The 25,642-nt window shown below is 43.4% G+C and overlaps 1 protein-coding gene across 5 annotated transcripts in view; it reads left to right on the top strand.

Annotated features, from left to right (window-relative positions):
- Nucleotides 1-25,642, top strand: part of LOC102946062 (indoleamine 2,3-dioxygenase 1) — a 68,926-nt gene that overhangs the window by 8,773 nt on the left and 34,511 nt on the right. For 2 of the 5 annotated variants that reach the window (XR_006287565.1, XR_006287563.1), the window contains exon 6: nt 524-8,134. The exons of 1 other annotated variant lie outside the window; for it this stretch is intronic. The gene's annotated coding sequence lies outside the window, so the exon portion shown is untranslated. Of the gene's footprint in view, nt 1-523; nt 8,135-11,177; nt 24,407-25,642 lie in introns of those variants that run through there. 2 more of the 5 variants (XR_006287566.1, XR_006287564.1) reach the window with 2 other exon arrangements.

Raw genomic sequence — 25,642 nt, 5'->3', positions numbered from 1 at the left:
CTTTTACACTTTAACACCTCCTTTATTTAACAGAGGAAGCTGGATGCTCACCCAGGTGATATGGGGTAATATGGTGAAGCAATCCAGCCTGAATTAGTTGAGCTCTTTAGTGTATAGTATTGCCAACCCCAAACGTTGAATAATCCTGTCAGGCTCACCAAAAATCCTGAGGTTTTCTAAGAATAATAGATGATGATGTGTTCTTTGTAGTTGCCTTCTGCTTTTTGAGCTTTTAGGGTGCCCTGGTGACACATTTTGTAGCTTTTTGCACAGCCATGAGGGCTAGAAAGTTCCATCTTTAAGAATGGAGGCTGAAACTGTCATATATTCACTTGACTGTAGGAGCTGGGGCTTTATAGTCTCATGATCAATATTCTGGGAACAAAGATGAACAAGTTAGTTTAGCGTGCTCTATATCCATTCTGGCTGGATGCAGATAATTATTCTTAAACTGTTTGTTTTAAGACTCATGTTCATTATTCAGATTAACTTATTTGTTTGGCCATGGTTTATTCATCCATAGGTTTGGGGGCTATTTCATGGCATTCCTGCCTAACTGCTGTGAAGGAGGCACCTTTTCAACATCCTGGAACTTCTGTGCTCCAGACTCCTCAACTGAGCTGCATTTACTGAAGTCGGAAAACTAGCTCTTCCCCTTGGCTCTTTTCCCTGCCACCCCAGCAATTTCCCCCTCTGTTTCCTAGCTCTCTCATTTACTACTTTTTCCATGGGACAGATAACAAAATAAGTTAGCCAGGAGAATGACAAATAGGTTTGTTATTACCTGGCTAATTGATTTCATGTTCTTGTTTCTACCTTTTTTTCTTTTGCTGGCAGCCAGCAAGTCCAGACTGTCTGTCTGACTAGGCCTTCAGCTATGGTTCGAATACTGAGAGTATCTTACATTCTTATTTGTACCAGTTGAACTTGGCACTGTTCAGTTCATAAGCTCAGAATTCAGGGGCTGCGTGCAAGAGTGTGGCTCTGTACCATGAAGCTCTATTTAGTTGTATGTTGCTGCTGCTGCCAGTAAAAGTGCTACTTTGCTGACTCGCATGGCATATGGGTGTTCTCATACAAGAGAGTGTGGGAGCAGTGCTGAATTTCAGTGATGCTACAGACAGTTTAATCTCTGGATACATGCCACTTTGCATAAACACCTTATGGTATGTAGTTGTAGCCCTCTTGGTCCCAGGATATTAGAGAGACAAGGTGGGTGAGGTAATGTCTTTCATTTAACCAACTGCTGTTGGTGAGCTGAAGCAGTGCTTTGTATGGCTCGAAAGCTTGTCTCTTTCCAACAGAAGTTGGTCCAGTAAAAGATCTTGCCTTATCCACCTTGTCTCTCCAAAAAAGGTGTTAGAAATGAACTTTTCTTAGTATGAAACTGTTTAATCTTAGAAAAATGGTGTCACCCCTGAATATATACCAATATTAGAGTGCTTGTTTACATCGTTTCCAATCAGGCGTTTGCTGCATGCACTGTTGTCGGAAAGGTTTTCCATTAGCAGCTCCCATCGGGTCGGCGAGGGAGCCCCCTGGACTGGCGCCTCTGTGGTGCTCAAGATATGACCCTGCTGACCCGACCTCCCCCTTCAGTTCCTTCTTGATGGCTGTTGGAACCGTGACTTGCTTGCTTCGCAAGTGCTGCCTTATCGCAGTTACCTAGTTCTTGTTTTGTAGTTGTTAGTATAGTTAGTCTAGGTGTTTGTGAGTGGGATATTTCCCTATCCCCCTCAAAACCTTGGGCTCGTGGCATGTCCCAGCGCCCAAGAAGGGGTACGTCTTGCAGAGCATGTAACAAGCCTATACCAAATACTGACCCCCCCCCCCCCATGCCTCTTGCCTGAGGGGTCTGGGGGAGGTGCATCAGACCCAGCGCTGAAAAATCTGCAGGGCTTTTAAAAAAAGCAGGATTTCCGTGTGAAGCAGCTGCAGCCTGCTCATGGAATCCCCGCTTTGTCAAGAATCTGCCAAGGATCAGGCGGAGCGCTCCGGCATTGGTTCGCAACTCTGGGCCGAGGAAGGACTCTCGTGTGAGAGACCCTCGGCATTGGTGATCCCTGGCACCACTCTACTTCCCTGGTGCCCCACAAGCACCATAAAAAGACAGAGGGTGCTCTCCTCAGAGCTGCGGGACAGCCAGGGGTTGGTTTGCTGCACCTGAGGAAGGCCAGGCTCCCAGACGGCCAGAGTCGGTGCAGTCGACACAGGTTGGGCAGATGCCAAAGGAATGCATGTGCAGTCTGGAAGCCACAGTAGTAACCCCCTGCACAATGGCCGTTTTTAGACCCCCCTAAGCTTACCATCAGGCCCAGGGTACCCCTTCTAGGGGCTCTAGGTCTGATCTCAGGACACTGCCCTTCCCAGTCTTCTAGAGGCCTGCCCCTCAGGGAGCTGAAGCTGCCCTCTCCAGGCCACCCCCTCAGAGTGCAGAGGCAGGGCCAGAACCAGCTCAGGACCTGCTGCTAATGCATGGGACAGTTGCCCCTGCTGAACCAGTGGTAGAGCCTGGTACAGTCCAGGAGCAACCCAGGCAGCTCGAGGGCTGGGAGGCCCTGTACCACCACTTGCCACCTCATCTTCCTCGCCCGATGAGGCGGTAGCAGGGGCGTCGGCCTCAGGGCCCCCGCCTATTGAGCGCAGGGCACACCAAGACCTGCTCCGTCGCATTGCCCGCAACACTGGCCTGTAGGCGGAGGAAGCGGTTGAGGCAGAGGACCCTACGGTAGACCACCTTGCCCCAAAGGTCCCTCCTGGGTGCCGCTACTGGTAATAAAGACCATCCAAAACACTAAACACCCTGTGGTAAAGTCCAGCCTCCATTCCGCCCACCGCTAGGGGCATAGAGAGGAAGTAGTTTGTCCCTTCCAAGGGCTACGAGTACCTCTTCTTGCACCCGCACCCTTGCTTCCTGGTCGTCTCGGCAGTAAACAAAAAGGAGCGTCGGGGGCGACAGGCACCGGCGCCCAAGTCTACGGAGGCTAAAAACATGGACCTCTTCAGCAGAAAGATCTATCCCGCAGGGGACCTCCAGCTGAGGATAGCCAACCAGCAGGCTATCCTCAGCAGGTACAACTGAAATTCTTGAACTTCCATGTCTAAGTATAAGGAGTTCCTTCCAGCAGAATGAAGGGTGGAATTTTCCACCATAGTCAAGGAGGGGAAGGCAGTAGCAAGGACTTCCCTACAGGCCTCCCTTGATTCAGCTGCCCGTCCCTTTCCTTGGTGGTAATGAAAAGAATTTCCTGGCTCCAAGAGTCCAGGTTACTTCCAGAAGTACAACAGTCCTTGCAGGACTGTTCTCAGACCAGACCGACTCAAAGCTGCACAGCCCGAAACACTCTCTAGGGCAACTTCGAAGTCAATAGGGATGCACACGCCAGCTGCCCAGCACAAGCATTTCAAGCCTCAGCCGTAGCATCAGCCCTGTCCTAGACAGGACCCCTACCACTGAAAGGGCAGAAATAACAGGCGCAAGCCTTCAAACCGTCCGTCAGGGCAGGGACAGGGCCCGACCGAGCCATTGTCGGGCTCCAAACAAGGCTTTTGAAGGGAGGCTCGAGGACGGTGTACCTGCCGCAATGCCGGATCCTTCCCTGTGCTTCATGAATCGTTTGTCCCACTTCTACCATTCTCGGTCACAAATAACGTCAGACCGCTGGGAGCTCCGCACGGTAGAAGTGGGATATTCTCTCCAGTTCTGCTCCTCCCTTCCCTCCTACCCCCTGTCCTTGTCATGAGCAACTCCTTATCCAGGTTGTGCAATCGTTCCATGACATAGGGGCAGTGGAGGAGGTTCCTAAGGAGCTAAGGGGCAAGGGATTCTATTCCTGATGCTTCCTTTCTTCTCCCCAAGGCAAAGGGGGGGCCTCAGACCCATTCTAGACCTGCGAGGACTCCACCAGTTCATGGTCAAGTTGAAGTTCTCCAGGGTCTCTGAGCACAATCATACCTTCCCTGGATCTGGGAGAATGGTATGTTGCCCTCGACATGAAGGATGCGTGCGCATTTCTGGTCTCCCATGTTTAAGAAGGATGAATTCAAACTGGAACAGGTACAGAGAAGGGCTACTAGGATGATCCGGGGAATGGAAAACCTGTCTTGCGAAAGGAGACTGAAAGAGCGTGGCTTGTTTAGCTTAACCAAAAGAAGGCTGAGGGGAGATATGATTGCTCCCTGTAAATATATCAGAGGAATAAATACCAGGGAGGGAGGGAGAATTATTTAAGCTTGGTACCAATGCGGACACAAGAACAAATGGATATAAACTGGCCATCGGGAAGTTTAGACTTGAAATTAGACGAAGGTTTCTAACCATCAGAGGAGTAAAGCTCTGGAATAGCCTTCCAAAGGGAGCTGTGGAGGCCAAACGACACATCTGTCTTCAAGACTAAGCCCCATCGCCTAATTTTGGCAATTAATTGATCGTTGACTGTTAGCAGTAAATATGCCCAATGGCCTGCGATGGGACACTAGATAGGGTGGGATATGAATTACTACAGAGAATTCTTTCCTGGGTGTCTGGCTGATGAGTCTTGCCCACATGCTCAGGGTTTAGCTGATCGCCATGTTTGGGGTCGGGAAGGAATTTTCCTCCAGGGCAGATTGGCAGAGTCCCTGGTGGTTTTTCGCCTTCCTCTGCAGCATGGGGCACGGGTCACTTGCTGGAGGATTCTCTGCATTTTGAAGTCTTTAAACTATGAGTTGAGGACTTAGGTCAGGGCTTTGTTACAGGAGTGGGTGGGTGAGATTCTGTGGCCCGCCTTGTGCAGGCGGTCAGACTAGATGATCATAATGGTCCCTTCTGACCTTAAAGTCCTGAGTTTTGAGTCCACATAGCGATTCATCCGGCACACAGGTGCTTCCTGTGCTTTGTGGTCAACCACAAACCTTACCAGTTCACAGCCCTTCCCTTTGGCCTTTCCACGGCCCCCCCGGGTGTTCAGCAAGCATATGTCGGTCGTGGCCGCCTTCCTCTGTCGACGGCAGGTGGAAGTATATCCTTACCTTGAAGACTGGCTGCTTTGGGGGTGCAGTCCCCCCCTCTGCCTGGTCAGGGATACATTCCTTTGGCTGGATCTCTTCCTTAACATAGCAAAGTTGACCCTGGAACCAACCTAGAGGATAGAGTTCATCAGGGTAGTCCTGGACTCTGTTCAGGTGCGGGCTATCCTTCCGGACTCTCTCATTTCCAAGGTATCGTGGGCCTCATTCAGGGCCTTCAGAGCTTTCCGACCTTGACAGCAAGAGGTTGCCAGAGTCTCCTCAGCCACGTGGCTTCATGTACATACGTGACCCACCGCACCCGGCTCCAGCTTTGGCCCTTGCACCCCGGGCGGTAGACTGAGGCGAGCCATGCTTGTAACAGCCTGAATTCAGCGGTCATCGTCCCGGAGCGGGTCCTTGCCTCCCTCTGCTTGTGACTCGATCCCTGGGTGGTGTGCGAGGGAGTCCCCTTTCACAGCCCTCAGCCTTCCTTGTCCCTGGTCATGGATGCATCAGCTCTGGGGTAGGGCGCTCATCTGAGAAACCTTTGGAGTCGGGGGCTGTGGTCTCCATTTGAGCTCTCCCTCCATATCGACATGAGGGAGCTGATGGCAGTGTGTCTTGCTTGTCAAGACTTCCAGGCGCACCTGTGTAGTTTGTCCGTGAGAACTGCCACACAACACCATGGCCATGTTCTACATCAACAAGCAGTGGGGGGGGCCCATTCCTCCCCGTGCCAAGAAGCCATTCGACTGTGGGAGTTCTGCATAGCCCGCTCCATTCAGATCCAGAATACACTGGTGGACTGCCTCAGTAGGTCCTTCCAGTCACAGGAGTGGTCCCTCTGGCCAGATGTCATCCACCTCATCTTCCACAGGTGGGGGTTTCCCCAGATTGACTTGTTTGCCACCCGCAGCAATGAGAAGTGCCCAGCGTTCTGCTCCTTCCAAGGTTGCAGCCTGGCTTCCCTCACAGACGTGTTCCTGCTTCTCTGGACAAGCTACCTGCTTTACACCTTTCCTCCGTTCCCCCTCGTGCACGAGGTTGTACTCAAGATCTGCAGGGATGGGGCAAGGGTGAGTCTGGTAGCTCCAGTGTGGCCTCGCCAGCATAGGGTGCTGGTGTGCCTCATTTTGGAGTACCTCCTACACCTGAAACAGCAAGGCCTGGTGATGGCAGTGAGGTGAACCTCCATGGAGGACATCTCGGCCTTCCACCCGGGCTCGTCTGGCTGCTCGCTCTTCACCAACCCAATAGTCGGTCGCTTTCTCCACGGCTTGGACCATCTCTGTCCTCGGATCCGGCAACCTGTCCCTGCATGGGACCTTAACCTTGCCCTTTCAAAGCTCATGGGGGCCCCTGTTCGAATCGCTGGCCACGTGCTCCCTCCTGTATCTTTCCTGGAAGACTGCTTTCCCGGTCGCCATTATGTTGGCGAGACTTGTCTCCGAGCTTGGCCTTTTACACCAGCCAGGATATTTTCCTGCCCGTTTTTTACCCTAAACCTCATGCTGGTCCCAGAGAGCAGTGGCCAGATTCCCTCTATGTCCACAGGGCCCTTGCCCTAAGCCGTTCAGGAAATCACCCAGCTCTTCATTGCAGTGGTGGACCAGATGAAAGGCCTCCCTGTCTCCTCTCAAAGGATTTGTTCCTGGATCATGTCCCGCATCCATGCTTGCTATGAGCTGGCCTGCGTCGTGACCTCAGCTCTCACCGCACACGCCACGAAGGGCCAGGCCTCGGCGGCGGTGGCGTTCCTGGCCCAGGTACCGATCCAAGAAATCTGCAGGGCAGCGACTCGGTCCTCGGTGCGTAGCTTTGCTTCGCACTACGCCATCGTCCAGCACACGAGACGATGTGGCTTTCGGTAGAGCAGTCCTGCAGTCAACGTTCTCTCACTGTGACCCTACTGCCTAGATAAGGCTTGGGAGTCACCTCATCGGAATCACCTGATTGGAATCAATATGAGCAAGTACTCGAAGAAAAAACGGTTACTCAGCTTCGTAACTGTTTGTTCTTTGGGATGTGTTGCATTCCAAACGTGCCCCTTCCCCCTGTCAGAGTAGCTGGCAAGAAGGAACTGAGGGGGCGCTGGGTTGGCAGGCTCATATATAGAGCATCATCCAGGCGCCGCTCCAGGGGGCTCTACAGCCAACCCGATGGATGCCGCTGGAGGAAAAACTTTCCGACGGCTGTGCCCGCAGCACGTGCCCGCCTAGTTGGAGTGGACACGAGCAACACATCTTGAACAGTTACAAAGGTGAGTAACCGTGTTTTTTCCCTCTGATATTCACCCCTTCTTTCAACTGTTGGAAATGGGCCACATCCACGCTGATTGAATTGGCCTTGTTAGCGCTGACCCCACACTTGGTAAGGCAACTCCCATCTTTTCACGTGCTGTATATTTATACCTGCGTACTGTATTTTAGTTGGGCATAAGCTTTTGTGGGCTATAATCCACTTCATCAGATGCATGGAGTGGAAAATAGTTGTGGCACCTTAGACTAAGAACGCCGCGTTGTTTTTACATTACAAGGTTTGTCATAAAATGCACTGAATGTATTTGATTTAATTTCCTTAGCGTGAATAGCTGTTCCAGTGAGAAAATGCTAGTGTACCATCAGTGCCTTGTTTGAATGCAAGGGAAGGGGTGTGCGCTTTTTTTTTTCTCAGATGTCAAGGGAGCATGGGTGAGTCTGAATGTAAGAACTTTGAAAATTCACCCAGTTTTTAGCCTGGCAGAAGATGTGAAATCTCAGATGTGTGGGTTTAATGTTCGGCACAGTAAAGAGCAGGGGCGCCGATCAAACTTACGGCGACGGAAGGCCATTTCTGCTCTACCCCTGGAGACGAGCGTGTCTCCATAGTAACAGTTTACATTGGGTTAGCTCACTGCCTGAACATCTGCAGAGCATGGTCTTTTGCACGGCGGTGTGCATCAGTTCTGAATGCTGCTGCTCTCGCTACCATGCTGTAAGCATATCTGTGAGCACGAGTGGCATCATGGGACTAAAGACCTGCAGTATGACAAAAGGAAATGCCATGTTGGGTTCTTAAAATTTTGCCCACTTAAAACCAAATACCCCTGTAAGGAGGGTGAAGTCAGTTTCCTGAAAACCTCCTCCAAAGAGCTAATGTATCTTTTTAAAAAAAAAAAAAAAAAAAAAAAAAAAAAAAAAAGGCAAGCCAGTGCTCTACAACAGCATTGGTCATGTTGGGAAATTGACAAGTAATAAATAACCTCTGGCTTTCTCTACTTCATGAATGGACTAAAAAGTTGTAAGGAGAGCTTTATTCCAGGCTAGGCCAACAGGAGACCACCTATGAGGTGGCATCATATTGCGTGCTTGTAGGACTGCCAAAGGGGTCCTTCTTGGCAACCCAATTGTAAATTGAAGTCAGGTGTTGGTTAGACCAAAAAGCATATTGTATTTGTTGTTTCATTAAATAGAATGTTTGGTAAAAAAAAATCACAAAATATTATGTAAACTTTCACTGTTTATATATAAGCCAAATAATGCTAAATAGTCAAACTGAAACTGATTCCCATCGCTATTAATTGCAGAGCCTGCCTTTTTCTAACCTTCTTCAGGAATTCCAGAACAGAAATGGGAGCGCACTACTCAATAGAAGAGTCTTTGTTTCATTCTCCTGTCTTTAAAGTCTGGTTCACGCTATTGCATGTTTACACTTTAGCCATTTATTTTAAAACACATGCAGAATGTGCTCATAGTATTGCCTGTACCTAGCTATCAAAAGGCAAAGACTCCTTTTTATTCTCCACTTGTCACTGGCTCTAGCACATCGGGTGCCTTTAAAGCTCATCCTTATATGGCCTGAAGCAGCAAATCCTGAACGATGGCACTGGGAAACAAGCCACCCGTGTAAGGCCCACGTTACAGCAGGGGTCCCCAAAGGCAACCCCTGTTAGGATGTTAAACTACAGCAACCAGGAAATTGACCCCTTCCTCTAGGAACAAGAAGTCTCTATCTTGTATTACTTCCACAAGGGAAAGTATGCCAGGCAAGTCTTGATGAGTGTGATATTCCAGAATATTGCAATAGACTTTCAGTGTGGTGCCAAGAAGATGTTTCATCATACACAGATGTAACTATAGTAATGGTCCTGGCTTTGGCCTGGAGTTCCATCTCCTGTGAGGAACGGATACCGCGCGGCTCTTTTGCAAAGGCGAGGCTCACGGTGTGTGTTCGACCAAGTATGGCAACAATAACAGGTTTTGCCAGATGCTGTCCATCCTATAGGTACTGTACCACTAACACACTGCTGATTATGGTATAATTTCTGTTAATGCTACCGTGTCTTATAGTTGCCTGTCATAGTATATAGCAGCTGCTTCCATTATATGTACTATGTCATTGTGAAGGGTCCCAAAGCCCTTGGTGCTTACTGATGTGTAATCTTAGGTAGGGATTTCCACATCCACTGCTGACATGCAGGTGTGTAATGATGTGCAGCGGAACCTGTGGGATGGGGAAATAAGAATAATCTTGTGTCCTGTGGAAGCTGCAGGGGGAATGTAGGTGTGACGTTATTGATGTGAACTGGGACCGTATAGATCATTGTCGGTGTGACTGAGATCCTGTAGTGGTGCCGAATCTTGTATAAAGGGGGTCAAGTAAGGTGTCTAAGACAAGGTTATGGTTTGCTGGTTATGATTAAACACAAAAATGACACACACACACACACACACACACACACACACACACACACACACACACACACACACACACACACACACACACACACACACACACACACACACACACACACACACACACACACACACACACCCGCCCTCCCCCCCCCCGGTACAGTTATAAGTATGGGCTCTATACTGTCTGTATTTCAAAGTTGTGCTATGCTTCTGGGTGACACCCCAGACAATGGGCCATCGAGCAGGCTACGCGGTGCTGATGCCAAATTAAGGCCCAATGAATATCCCTTAAGGACCATGGGCTATACAGTTGACCCTTGTGACTCAGCAAGGTATGCAGAGAACCGCCTATGGACAGAATTCTAAGAGTTTTTCAGTGCCTTGCGCTGGATAGCGTGTCTTTGAAGACAAGATGGGGGAGATGTATCAGCCTTTTATAGTCTTTTGCCATGTGGTTTCTGCTTTCTTTATCCCAGTCCTGCTTCTTGCCTCTGGGGGAATCTTGCTACAAACTGAAGCTCTGAACAAAGGACCGAATGACCCATCCCGGCTGCGGATGTACTCTAGAGACTTGATTTGAACCTGCAGTTAATTCCATCGCTGCTACAAGCCTGAACCAAGAACTTTGCCGTTACTACATGTCATTGATTCCATTTAACCAATTCTAGCTCTCATCTATATCTTTTTCCTTTCATGAAAAAACCTTCAGATTCTAAAGATTGGGAAGAGCGTGATTTGTATATCGACCTGGGTCTGGGACTTGGCCCTTTGGGATCAGGAGAACCTTTTTTTTTTTTTTTTGTTTTTTAAATTTCTTTCCTTCCCCTTTGGCTGGGGTATTGGTTTTCATAACCATTCATCCCCATAACAAGCAGCACTGGTGGCGATACTGGGAAACTGGAGCCTCTAAGGGAATTGCTTGTGTGACTTACGGTTAGCCAGCGGGGTAAAACCGAGGCCTTCTCTGTTAGGCCGGTTCAGTTTGCCTTCGTGTGCAAAGGAACCCCAGCCTTTGGCTGGAACAGCTCTGCTTTAAGCAATTTGTCCTGAATCTGCACTCTCAGTTGGGTCCCACCAGAATCGGCATTGGTACAGTAGGCAAATGTCACATAGGTTCTTTACTTCCTTAGAGGTGACACCCCTACTCTTACAAAAACACCAAGGGGTCTTTAATGACCAGAAGTAGCCAAGAGCAGAGTGAGTCTCTTTGGGGAAGTCAGCATGGATTCTGAAAACAGAATAGACATTGAGCACAGATTTCTGACAGGACCAGCGTCTGGGATGCAGGAGGTGGCTAAGCTTTTCTGCAGTTTACCCAAGCTCCTTGTGGCTTATACCGGTGTCAATTAACCTGTACAGCAACAACGGGCACGTCCATATCGAAATAGCACCGGACGGCCCTAGGCTCGGACGGTTGCTCGCAGTCGCCGGAAATGACCGGATTAATTGGCATTCTGAATAACATGCCCGTTTGTCTCTCCGTCACTTACCCTTTTGCTTTGCTCCCGCCAGGCACAAACCAAGTTCCCCCGGTTCGCTTCAGAGAAGCGAGGGCTCGAAGGAACCAATTTGGCAACTGCAGCGTTACATTTCTGGTATGCACGTCTGCTCTCCGTAAACTCAAGTAGGTTTTACATGTTAATAGTTTGGCTCTACTGGAAGGCTGAAGAGCTACTTACTTTAAAGAGTGAATAAATGTTTAATTATAATTAGGGTCATATGAGGAGAGAATTGTAGTGGCAAGCAGTGAATTGCATCTGTGAAACAGTGTGGGGTCGTGAGTGAATGAACGTTTTTGGTAAGGAGGTGTGAATTTGTTCTTAAAAGTATGGAAGTTAAGTTTGCGTGCATGGTGAGATCGCTGCTTTCCTATCCCGTAACAAGAACAGCGGTAGGAATACATTAATAGTGTAACCTTTCCTCTTAGGGAGACCGACTATTCAAATGGCTGGCCACGGTCTGGAATTTTTAAAAAGCTTACAGCGCTCTTAGGTCCGAACGGTAACTCCGAGATGCAGTTTCTCTTAGGTTTCAGAGTAACAGCCATGTTAGTCTGTATTCGCAAAAAGAAAAGGAGGACTTGTGGCACCTTAGACTAACCAATTTATTTGAGCCTGAGCTTTCAGCTGTAGCTCACGAAAGCTCATGCTCAAATAAATTGGTTAGTCTCTAAAGGTGCCACAAGTACTCCTTTTAGTTTCTCTTAGCTTAATGTTCAAAGTCAAAAAGGATCAGGAGCCAGAAGGGCTCTCATAGTTGGTAGCATGTCTCCCTCAAACCCTGAAGCAGTGTGAGTTCAGGCCCCTCTTTTGTCCTCCCTCATACTAGGCTTTTAACAGCCAGGAAATTGAGGTTCTACTGTACTTCTCTGTTATCACCAGAGTTACGAACATCTTGGGAATGGAGGTTAGCGGAACTGTGGTCAAAACGTTACGGCGGTTGTTTCAAAGGTGTACAAGTGAACATTGACACATTTGAAACTCTACTCTGCTGACGAAAAATGCTGCTTTCCCTTTATAGCACTGTGTTGAACCGACTACTTTTTAAAAGGAATTTTTTTTTGCGGTGGGGTGTGTCTGCTGCTGCCCGATTGCGTACCTCTGGCTTCCAGTGAGGTGTGTCGTTGACCAGTCAGTTTGTCACTCCAGAAGCTTGGAGTTATGAGCACCACTGTATTGAAAATTTGGTTACGAGTGGGGAAAAGAATGAGTTTGGTTAAAGCACCCCAAAAAAGGTCTAAATCTATGGCTCCGTTTACCTGTGTGTGTAAAGGAGGCCAATGTTAGAAGACATATGTACCCAAATTTAAGTACATAAGCAGAAAGAAATGTGAGGAACAAAAGGTGCGACGTGGTCTTGAGGGTGTGTCTTACTCAGTCTTTTCTTCCAACATCCTTTGTATAAGGGAAGACGAGAGTTTTTATTCAGACTTTATTAAATGATTTTAAACTGGATTTATTAGCAGCCTTTTACAAGCATCCTCGCTGCCTTGACAACCGATGTAAGCCACGGACAGGTGGAGAGCTTGGAGGGTTATGATGACGGGGGGGAAAAAAAGCTGGATGAAGGCTGAATTTCTAATGTAAAATTAAGCATAGTTGAAAATAGTTCTGTAGCCTGAGACTAAGCACAAGTGTGTTTTGTTTTCCAGTCAGAGCTCCTGTAGTCATTCAAAATAAAATTACTTGTTGGAGGTGTTTTTTCCCTACCCTCAGATTCAAAATGTCACACGTCTGTCTTCTGCAGGCAGCGGTGCCCGTTCCTAAATGGCTTGGGAGTTTCTGGTATCTCCCCATGTATCGATAAGTACATCGTTCACCCTCCCGGATTTACATAGCGGTACAATCTGCCGTACGATGCCTAACTACTGTGTAGTAGATATTCCGTCCGTCTTACCTCGTTACGCAACCATAAGTTTGGAGTAAGACAGTTAGATGGTGACAAACTCTAAGATCTTAGTTTAAGAGGAGAGTCATTTCCATAGGTTGTTCTCTCCTTAATGGTGGATTGTTTTAGTTCCTCCTTGTAAACAGATGAGCATCAGCTGATTTCTAGGGGGAAGAAGTCTAATAGGGACCGGTATCTGAGAGCACCCTCCATGTAAAATGGAGAGCAATAGCTGGCGGGTGGCAAATCACGAGACCTATAGATATGAGCAAGCAACACACTTTGATAAATCCCACTCGATCTTCATGTCCTACAGTAACCAGAACTAAATTAGTCTTTTATCTCCTTGAACTAAAATAACGTGGCTATAGATGGGGGCAGGAACAGTGAACTTTCTCACAACTGTTAGGACGTGCTTGAAGAAACAAATGCACTACCTTTGTGGCGGAGTGCAATGACAAAAAGTCATCCTATAGTCCCATGTGTAGTGTGCTCTTTTGGGGCAGGGGGTCTACGGCCCCGATCCTCAGCTAGTGTAAATCAGGAAAACTGCATCGATGCCCAAGGGAGTCTGTCAATAGACCTCTGTAGTGGTTCTAGCCTGACACATGTGGGTATTCGTACTGCAAGTCTCTGAAAGGGGGACTGTCTAACGGTAGCTGTGACATACGTATCATTTGTTTGGTACGATAAAATGCCACCTGGGAGGGAGAGGAGGTGCTGGGTGTTTGTTTTGTTTTTAAATCTTTTCTTTTCTCTAGAAAAGCGTCTCTCTACTTTTAAATTGCAGAATCCAATCACGTACACGGTCACCTCGGGAGTGACTAAAAATCACTGAGAGAAAGCACTTTCCTGTTGTACCGACTGGATTTGTTTGTAACACAAGCTTGCCTTTTACTGCTGGTTGGGGTGAACAAGTATTAGTACTTAGGAAATTTTTGGTTTTTATATGTGCAAAGCTTGTTTCAACGGGCCTCTAAAATTTGATTACCGAGCCCTAAATCCTTGAGTTTTCTATATTTAATGTATCAATGTACAGAAGTAAAACCCATTCAAAACTGTAGCCATTAGAAGGTTGGTGAATTCCACCATTTTTATTTGGGGTTTGTTCTGCTACTAATGGACTTTAATTTCCAAGCGTTTCAGCAATGCACTGTTGGTTTTGGTTAGAATGGGGCGGGAGGGGGAGAGACTAGTACAGGAGACCCGAGTAGCGAAACTTTGCTGTCTTTCTCCAAGAAGAGCTTCCCTTTATACCTGTCTCTCTTAAAAGGAACAAAGTTCAGACCCTTTTCTTCTGGAAAACAGACAGTAGTAGACCATTTTTATTATTAAAGCAGGAGTAAGGACAAGAAACAATGTAATAAATACTGTCTATTACTAAAACTTGGATGTGCCCTTTAGTTATGGGAGTTAAATGGCATAAACGACAATCTCTATTTTCATTAACAAAGCATTATGGGGCGCAACCTCACAGGCAGCGAGCCAAATTCTTGATTGTTTCTTTGGTTGTTTTTCTCCCAGTCAGTCGTACTCAAGAGGATGAATGTTCACACTTGTACAAACAGTTTCTTCATGTTGAGGATGAATATATAGAAATATCATGTCATATTTATATGCATGTAAAGATATTTTATGCTAGATGTTCCAGCTAGCTCAATGAAGGTGTTGGATCATATTAAAGAAGTTCTGTATTAAAATCAAATGAGTTTGATTCCCCATAGTTTAAATTCCAGGGTATTACTAATTAAGAGGTCTCTTGGTTTTTGGTACTGTTTCTCTCCCTCTGTGTGTGAAACTTGCAAGCTGCTAATTGTGTTAGTACATTCTAAGACAGTCTGTTCTCAAAGCAATTCACAGAGAGAGAGAGACTCAAAGCAATACTCTAACAACAGAAACAGCACCCAGAGACTCCCCGCCCTTTTGTTGTATTAACAATTGTGATTAAAATAGAGATAGAGGATGTATGCGGATGGACGCTTGGTGTGGCTAATAACTGAATGATCAGGGAGGTGCCAGCCTAAGAATCCACTGTCCATCGGCTAAAGAAGGCGTCAAGTGGAAATAACCAGAGGACCCCCGGAGGGCAGACTGGAATCCACCCAACAGCCTCAAGAATGGGAGAACCAAAGAACAAGATAACATCTAGCAGCACGGAGCCGTCAGGAATGTGCCATCTGCCGATTGATTCGGCAACAGCATGATGAAGCAATTCCCATAGACTGGCCTAGGAAGAAATGCCTATAAAAAGAGACTCTAAAAAGTGAGAACTTTGGGGTCTGATTCTGCAAAGCAACTTCCAGGAGCGTCAGATGAGCATCTGACAAGGCCCTGCTCCTCCTCATGTCCAGGCCACCTGGCCAGTGGCTTGGCATGAGCAACTCTAAGGCTGGTAACTATGATAACAACCTTGCAGAACCTGTGAGAGAGAATGAATGTGTGAATAAATGAGATTGAATGGAATGTTATAGCTATAACTGCTTACTATGATTCTTTCTGTATTCACAATAAATGTGGCATTTTGCCTTTTTCCCTTTTTCCCTTTAATAAGATCCTGCTGGTTTTTATTTTATTGGTATAACAAAGTTTGAATGTTCCTAGGAAAGCTCAGATATGCATTGGTGTCTCCCAAACACTCACGAGCATAATGCTCATAAGGAACAGTGGACTGTGCTGTAGGAAGCGCGTATGTTCTCTATGTACAAGCGTAGGGTGAAGGGGTTATTCAGGTAATTGTTGACCAAATCTGCCTTTAAGTACTCCCAAACTAATATGTGCACAATAGCGTCTTTTGCGAACGATCTGGCTTTTTGCAGGCCCTGTGACTTGCCTAGGCATGTAGAGATTCCATCTTGCGGCCATGACGTTGCGCACGAGAGAGATTCTAAAAGGCCCCGGAAACCCCTCCATTGGGTCTTCAGCTGGCTCAGAAGATGCCAAAGAGATGCCTGAAAGGAACTGGAACAAAGGACAGTAACTACAGGGGTGATCTAGACCAAGAAGGCGTCTAGTCTATCAAAGAAGCTTATCGGAACACCTCCGTGGGTGAGATTTACTTTTGTTTCATAAGCAGACAATTTACACCGCTTACTATTTTGTACAGAACAAACACTACAAGTGTCCTACTGTATTAGGCTTAAAGTAAATGCAGGTAAAAGTGTGTGTTTGACTTTATGTGCACAGTTGTCAGAACCAAATTATACAAAATTACTTGCTCTGGGTTATAAAGCTTTAGAGGGTGGACAAAGGAGTTGAGTAAATTCCTGGGGGAGCAGAGCACGGAGAATTCAATCAGAGTAGTGTTAAATACTCTAATAATGTAGTAATTGGGGTTTGGAGCCCACAGGGAGCTGGGCGCGCTTTCTAAGCTGTTTTCTGTCGGGGATGCGGTTCCGACCCGGGTCAGTGTTGTAGCAGGTGCAACAAGACAGGGTAGTGAAGTCCCAAGCTGCCAAGGAAAATGGGCTTGGGGTAGTCTCAGCACAGCGGGTGGCAGTCCCAAGGGCTGGGGGCAGTGGGGGTTGGGTCTGGTCTCTGACCCAACTTGTCACACTGCCTACCCTGACAACTGCTTTCCCTTTGAAGTTCCATTCTGACTCTCAATTTAAAGTGTGTGTGTGCGCGCGCGCGCGCCCACAGCCTCGTAATCCATGTTGGGGGGGGGTGTAATGTACGTTCTGCTGTAACAGATTTCATAGGCTAGTGCATTTCCTGTATAAACGCACAATGGGAAAGGTGTGAGTAGTACCGATTAGAAGGTATAGGAAGTAAAATATTGGGACTTGGCATCAGTGGAAGAGGCTCATTTAATTTTTTTTGTATGCACAAGAAAACCATTCCTTACTCACTGTCTTGTGGGGGGATTGTCAAACTCTGTTTTAAGATTACACTGCTTTCATACCCCATAGCGGGCCTCTAGTCCAACCAGCCAGGCCTGCGTGTAGGGGAAAACTTCTTACAGGAAGTTTGGCCACTAGGGTCATTGATCAGTAACATTACTGACCATCTGGTTACTTTATTTTCCTGGTGTGTGACTCACTTCTAGTCTGATAAGTCATTACTTTAACACCAAGGGGGTGGGGGAGAGCGGCAGTGTGTAAGGTTTCCAGTTCATCTACGGGTGGAGGTATTGGGAGACTCCTCTCCCCCTCCACGAATGGGTGAGAGAGTTCAGTGTTCTCCTCGCAGTTGCCTCTAGCTGTACTGAGCTGGCGGAAAGTCTGGTGCATGTGTCTTTTTTTGCATAATGAGGAAATAGTGGCGTCACTGACCCGCCTGCTCCCCGAAAACATGGCTTGTGAAAGGGGAAGTTTCACCTCTTCATCTAAAGGGGGGGAATACACCTCTGTGTTGGTCCCACTGTAATCTATTTGCGCATCCTTCCCCCTCCCATATATCACTGGCATGCAACAGCAAGAACAGCGATTGTGAGCATGGCTGGGCCCTCCCAGACTGTAAAATCAGAGGATTGGGAGGCAGTGTTGGCAGCGGACCTCCGACTCCTCCCCTCACAGATTTGTTTTTACAATGCTTCTTACCTGTCAGTGGAGCATGGCACTGCGTGCTGGTCTTTGCGCTCAAAAGCTCTCTCCTTGTTGACCCCCAAGAGCAACATGCCTGTTTAGCAAAGAGGGTTTTCCAAAGCGAGCGAAGAGGCTTTTGCCCTTATCTTGAAGCTCCTTGGACTGTGGGAGACTTGGTTGTACGCTAAGGAGGGCTAGAACACCGTCACTGTCTGAAGGGTATGTGTTGAGGAAGATGGCTTTAGTTTTGTACTTTGCCTTTCCCCATTGCAAATACTGAACAGTGTGATGTGCTGTTTTTATGACCTACATATTGATATGTCTGTTCCGCAAGGCTCAGCAAACAAACTAGGTGTGGAGGTGTTTCTTCAGGTGTTTAGTTTTTAAAAAAAAAAAATGCCTGGAATCGCTCAAGCACTTGACCTAGTTGTTTTGTACAAGGATTCCAATGTGTGTGGCACGCAGCAGTAGACAATTAGAGTCCACTTACTTATCAATCTAGAGCTAAATATGGATGTGAAATGTGGCTGTAAAAGATTTTAGGTGGGAGGGCCAAGGTGGTAGATAAAGGAATGATCATAGAAACAGTTATTTATTTCAGCCTACTGACGGTCAATCCAGGCCACATTTGGCATACCGGTCCAATGACCAAGGAAATTGCCACTGTGATACATCTTCAGAGATCTTGGTGTACGCCACCTTTTGTTTGTGTTTCAGGAGGTAGCCTTGGCAGTTGCACATTGCTCCGACCGTGAAGCATTTGCAGCCTCTTTCTATGTTCCAGATCTACTACCGGCTCCATGAGGTTGCTTTTTCAGTCCTAAAAACACAGTACGTGTGTATTGAGCAAATTACCCAGAAAATCTTGAGCAATTAAATCTCAATGTCAACTGTACATATGAATCTCTTGCTGTGTGAAAGAGGAGAGGTAACTTGTGTATCTGTTGCATGTTAGTAAATCTGAGTGTACACATACTTTGTATGGTTAGGTTGGACACACATGAGATTTACTTACTATGTATGTGTAATTGACAGCTATTGAGTAAATACCAGGTAGTATACCGCTAATCTATAAACTATCACACCAACATTTTTATACTTGGGTGCTGTGTTGTGTTCTTACAGATAAATCTACATTAAAATGTCATGCATGGATAATTGGGATGGTTTTCAGAGATAAGAGGGAGTTACTACAATCTGAGTTGACTTTAAGACTGATCCGCATAAAGCGGATAGCGTAGATGGGACATTTCAGAGTAGCAGCTGTGTTAGTCTAAGGTGCCACAAGTCCTCCTCCTTTTCTGTTTTGCCAATACAGACTAATCTACGTGAAAAATCCATGACAACTTATTACATTCATTAGTTTAAACTGGTAGGTGATGAACTGTTGAAAGATACAGGGGTGGAGTAGTTTCAACTTAAACTACTTGATCAACTTCTATCCGAGTAGCATGTTTGATTGTAAAAGATCTCCATTGTGTAAAGGGACTCAACTTGATAAACCATCACAAATGGAACTATCAACCTGACCAAGACAGCATAGTGTGATCAACTACATGGTTGTAATTTTTGTAAAATGAGCATAATCATTTTATCCTCTTAATTGTTTAATCAACTTGCTATCACTTGATTGATACAATTATACCATAGCAAAACTACAACCTAGTTAATAAAGCTATGCAGCAATAGCGTGTAGTTAACTGTTTAGTGTACTACGAGAAAAGAAATAGTTTAATGACATCTCAACCTAGGTCTTTTGCATCAATAACAATGTATAGTTTGTTTAAATTTAAGATTATGATCAGTTAGTTAACCATGTTTCCCATGTGGATTGAGTTCACTGCTGTCATCTAAATACCAAGATCTGTTACACAATTTCTTAAGCATGATAGGTGGCATAAGTATCTAGACCATAATATGAGATGAATGAGTGATTAGGAATCACTCAAACTACTAGTATACAAATATTACCATGACTCTGTTTTAGACTTCTTGTTGGTTACATACTTTAATTGTAGTTTGGATATGAAGTAAGGTTTGTAAGCTGACAAATTGTTACTTTGCCAAGATAGTTATTAGGTTGAGTGTACAATTAATGTAAGGTATCAAGTATTTGATATCAGTTTAACACGCACAGGTCTTTAGTTTTAGTCTGGTCATCAAACTAGTAAGAATTTGAGTACATGCACAATAGCTGTGTGTAGTTATTGTGCACTTAGTGATAGTAAGGTTGATACTTTTTCAATTGAGTAGTGCACACTGTCAATCCAATATCTATTTAGGAATAATTGGGTTAGTGTGTATCACTTGATCTTTAGGCAAAACCCAATTTATCAACAATGTGATAAGATTTTTGTTTATTCATTGTTAGATTAACTGTCAGATTATTTGCTGAGAAGATTTTTACTGTAATCACAGAAATATTGGTAATACTAAAATCTGCTTAAAACATACTAGTATCAGTTGTTAAAAGGTCAAGTCATGCAGATTACTGAATTCAAACCTGACTTGTTAATCTGTTGGTTAGAAACTCAACCATAGATCTGACATGCTCAGTTGTCAATTTCATAAATCTCACTGAATGGACAAGTAGCTGTAAATTAACAGGGAAATTGTACATCACTCACATTACTGGAGTAGATCTGTAACATTGAATACTTAAGATTTGTAACAAGGATTTGTTTTCCACTGTACTAGAGTAGCAGCCGTGTTAGTCAGTCTCTACAGTGCCACAAGTACTCCTTTTCTTTTTAAAGGACTACTTATGGCACCTTAGCTTATGCTCAAATAAATTTGTATCTGCAAAAAGAAGGGTTAATCACCAAGGGGTTTAAATAGAACATTTCTTCTAGTTTGTTGATAGCAGTCCAAGTTACTTTGACTACTGAAACTGCTAGGAGATATGGTACTTAATGTACCATACAATCCATCTGGTAGATTTGACACCTAGAAGAGGAAATCTAAGTTCCTAATCCATCAAGAAGATTTGAGGAATTAACTGCTTGCATGAGTAGTTGACACAACTTAAGGTAGAATGTATTCATCTACCTACTTTGAGCTGTACATCTCTCGATCTATCCATCCATTGGATCAGTTTGGGTGTTTGAGGTAGTCCCTGGTCAGCAAGTATGTGATGTGCTTAGGCAAAGATCTACCAGTAACACACACACACACACACACACACACAGGTCAAAGTAAACAAAGTTAACATGAACATGTTCATCTGTTTCCTTGACCAAGTTAGGTCTAACAACACTGGTTTAAACTACTTTTTCCTTTAACACACACGGTAAAGTTTCATAACTAAACTTGTTCAATGTCAGAAACTAGTTTGTTTGGTTACCTGAAAACTGCCTAAACACCAGGTTATACTTATCTCAAGTTGCTAGATTAACTATAAGGTAGAGCTAAGTTGGAAGTGTGGTTGTTTGCAGAGTTAGATGTGTAGCTTAGTTTAAACACTTAGCTAGTTTTGTTAACTACAAATGGAAATATGTTGTACATATAAACTAGTGTACAAGGTCTAGTTTAGAACAGACCTAAAGATGTAGACACTGAACTGTACACTTTTGTATATAGTGTATACCTTTGTTTACTCTGCACAGTATTTGTCTACCAAGATTTAAACAACTAAAAGGGTTGGAGTACTCAACATTACATGGTGTTTAAACACCATTTGCACTTTGGGTACTCAATATGTACTCAGCAAGATTAATTTCTATAACAGTTTGTCACTTAGAATGAGTCTACTCTCTCCTAAAGTGAGTATACTTGCTAGACTAATACATTGAGTAAACAGAACTTTACTGATTTAGTCTACAACCTTTGTAAACTCTTGAGATGTAAACTCCAAAGTGTAAAGTTTTGAAAAATCTAGAAACACTCTAGATTGATTGAGTAGCAGCCGTGTTAGTCTGTATTCGCAAAAAGGAAAGGAGTACTTGTGGCACCTGAGACTAACCAATTTATTTGAGCATAAGCTTTCGTGAGCTACAGCTCACTAGATTTAGTAAAACACTGCAGTACTCATACTGCTGATCAGTAAACACTAATCAGCATTAATCATTTACATGCACATTTATACTGAATTGTTAGTAAATTTGAGTTTAATACTCAACACCAAATTCAACAGACTATACATGTTTAGGGTATGGATTAGTAAGAGAACTACTCTAAACATTAGTATTTACATAAGTGTAATCTCTGTACAGTATTCACTACAGTGTAGACAAGTGAAACTGACAAATTGAGTGTACTTTTTTACTTGTTTCTAGTGTACAACTCTAAACAGTTTATTTCAGTCTCTCAGTGATTGTAAGCACTAAATCTTAGAGTATGGTTTTGTTGAAAAAGTTTGTATACAAAGTATGAATCCTATTTAAACTGAAGATGAATCTCTCAGAATGTACTACCCTCTGGAAAAACACAGACTAGATCTAGTCAACCAAACTATAGATATGGCTTGAGTTGTTTCAGACTGTTCCATAACTTTGTAATTAAAGTCTAACTAAGACTGTTCCGTAACTTTGACAAATACAGTTGTCAATCTAAACCCTATAACAGTTTGTGACAGTCAAGTAAAGCATTGATAGTGAAATAGACCATTAGTTTGTTTCTAAAGTAAACCCTATGTCAGTACTTTACATGGGACAAATTGTTTAAACACGTGATTCAACAATTACGGAGCACAAGGTTGAGTGTATACACTGTTAAAGTTTTTCCTAAAGTATGCTTTATTAGTACTGTAGAGTTTAGGAAAGAACAGCAAGTAAACAGGGCAAAGTAACTGTTCATATCTTGTTTGCTTATAAAGACTAAACTTGGAAAGTTAGTACTTTAGTTTAAGTGACATTACCAAATAGTTAAGTCTTCAAGTACTTGAAGACTTAACTAAGTCTACTGTACTTTATACAATGGAACCGTTGACCTAGTATAGTGTAAACTGTTACTATTGCTGACAATCCAAACAAACAGTTAAAAGAAAGTATGTGTACAGGCTATTCAAGTACATTACAATATTTAACATGTAACTTTGGAAAATGTTAGTTTAACATCATTCGTTAAGTTTCAACAACATTAACTAAACATTTCTAAAAGTTTCAAGGAGCAACATTACAGTACATAACCTAAATATGACAACTACTTGTTTAACATTCAAGTTATATAGTTTAAAATTTTGTATGTTTCAAGTCACCTTATAGATGAAGGGCAACTTTGTTCACCAGCTACAAACAGTCAAACTTTAAGTACCTTTGATATGAAAACAAACGTAGTTGAAGTTACAGTTCAACTGTTCAAACTTTTATAAAACTAAGTTCAACTGGTGTACTTTTACAGTTCAACTAAGTTTGTTTTGTTTATTCAGTTTTGTTTATTTGTTCGAACATGAGTACCTGTGTATGTACAAAGTAACGGTTACTTTAATCATGTAAATGAACTCAGTGGTTTAACAGTTAAACCACTTTTAAGTTTGTTTGTGTAGCAGTGTAGTTAACTGATTACTCAACCCATGAACAATGTGTAAACATTGAGTTTAACAATGTTAATGTTTATAAAGCTTGTTCAAGTTACTGTACAAGGAAATATACTCTAAAGCTTGTTCAGGTGTAATTGTGTACATTCTGAAAGTGAAGTACTTTGTGTCAAACATCTGTGTTAAAATCTAAGTATGAAAACTATTAACCTCACAAGTACTAGACGTAAGTCCAGAAGTACTTTACTTCAGTTCATATTTACAAAGTTGAGCTGAGTGAAAGTAAAAACAGTACTAACTGAGTGTTTCCAAACAGTTAGTACTGAGTACTTTTGAACTGGAAACTGTTACTTTTTCTTGTACTTAAACAAAAAGTTGGAAAAAAATGAACATCTTTTTAAACAGAGCATTTTAACAAATTTGAGAGTTAGTGTATACAGTATTTGTTTACATTACTAAATGTAACCTTTGTTGTAGTTTTCCACTTTACATTTGTGTTACAGTACCAAGAGATTAAGTATTGGAAAGTGTTCAAACTATTACCATTTATGTTCCACTTCGTTTACAACTTTAAAGTAGTTATCAAACAGTGGAAAGAGTACTGTAAACACTGTAGTTTAACTTACATCACTGTTTGAAAACTAAACAAACTACTAGTCATGTGAAGATTGACACTTGTCATTAAGAAGATCTGTTAAACTAATGTCATACAAAAGTTAAACTGTACTACAAAGTACATTAGTTTGTTAAATGGAACTAAACTACTCAATTTGTACTTTCAATTTACCACATGCTGTTGCTGTTAGTTTACTGTAAGCTTTATTCACTTAGTTGCCCTTTGATCTGAATACTGTATTTAATGGAAAAAAGTACTTATGATCTTTTGTAAGTACAAGAAACACTGATCTTAGTACTAACACTGTTGATCAAATTAATTGTAGATCTTTAACGTCATTTGATCAACAGCTAATGTCATTCACTTGAAACTGAACATTGAGATCAAGGAAGCTGTTGTACAGCTTCAAGATAAAGATCTACAATTTACTTGAACATACAATGCACTTTGAACATTGAGATCAAAGTATAAAGTTGAGAAACAGATGTTTGAGCTACTTGAAATCTCTACAGTGCTGTATTAGTCATCTGATTCAGTACTGAATCTTCAAAACAAGATAAAGTAGCTCAAACAGTAATTTGAGCAACATTCAAATTAGTACTTATAGTTCAATATTCAAGCTGGTGACAAGTTTTGTTTGACAGTACTAAGTGCTCAACAAAACATTGAACTCTAGGGTAAATAAACTTTTTGCTTTAGTTTAAATGTCAAGGTTCCTTCCCCACTCAATTGTAAAGCACAGCTTCCCTCCAAAATATCCCCCAAAGCCCTACAGCCCCCTTTCCTGGGGAAGGCTTGATAAAAATCCTCACCAATTTGTACAGGTGAACACAGACCCAAACCCTTGGATCTTTATACCGGAGTTTTAAGATTTGTAGGTTACAGAGGCAATTCTTTGAGAGGGTAGTCACCATCCTTGCTTGATTGTTGTTTGTTACAGGGTAACTGAAGAATCACATCATCACATTCAAAACATCAAGAATCCCTGTAGGCTACATCTTAAGCTGTGCCAAATGGAATGTATGCATGGCTGATAACCTACAAAAAGACACAAAATAAACAGTAATTACTTACTTAGCCATTTCTAGCTAGATTTCCTTTAGTTTTACTTACAGTCAGTCTCAGAACTTCTGTTAGTGTCTGTCTGCATTCCTAATCTGTTCCCAGCAACAGCACCACACTGACTTTCAGACCTGGAGAGGGGGAACAAAGGATCTTGTCTCAACCTTGCTGGCACCTGACCAGGTTCTGGCTCTGGCCAGGAGGGATTTTATAGCACTGTTAACACTACTACTTTGATGTAGTACAGTTCATGTTTCAAAATAGTTACTAAAGTACTTTCCATATAATCTGAAAGGTGGTTGTTTACTTTGGTTTATACTTAACTAATGTCCTGTACAGTTAGTCTTTATAGTGTAGTCTGTTTACACTTTTACAGTTTAGTCAACCTTAAGGTAAACAGACTACACTGGTTGTACATTAAACTAAAACTAGATGTAAACTGGTGTAAGTAGTTGTAACAAGGAAAGGTCAAGTACATGTCATGAAGTAATTACTTCATAAATGTATATTAATGATGTACATTGTAGTCTACTCTAAACACTTTTTACAAAGTTTGTAAAAAGTGTTTAACTGTACAAGCATATACAAAGTTTAGTCTACTCTAAACTTTGTAAAGTTGTATAACAACCATTAGACGTTAATATAAAGTTGACTAAACTGATTAAAGTACATTAAGTTTTCAGACAAACAAACTGAATGTGTAGTACTAAAAAGACACCAGTTAAAGTTTAAAAACTTAGACTTTAAATTAGTGAGTGTGCAGTGACCTTTGCACAGTTGAGTGAAATGTTACCAACTTCACTTTAGGTAAAGTATACTTTACCTAAACACAAACAACATAAGGGCCCTTTCGGTTATAAACCTTAAAGTGCCCTAAGTTGAGTTCATTTACGTTAACATAAACAAAGTAATGTTG

Source organism: Chelonia mydas, chromosome 26, assembly GCF_015237465.2.
Source record: "Chelonia mydas isolate rCheMyd1 chromosome 26, rCheMyd1.pri.v2, whole genome shotgun sequence".
In the NCBI taxonomy this organism is placed as follows: Eukaryota; Metazoa; Chordata; order Testudines; family Cheloniidae; genus Chelonia; species Chelonia mydas.
This window is presented reverse-complemented; position numbering and strand designations above follow the sequence as displayed.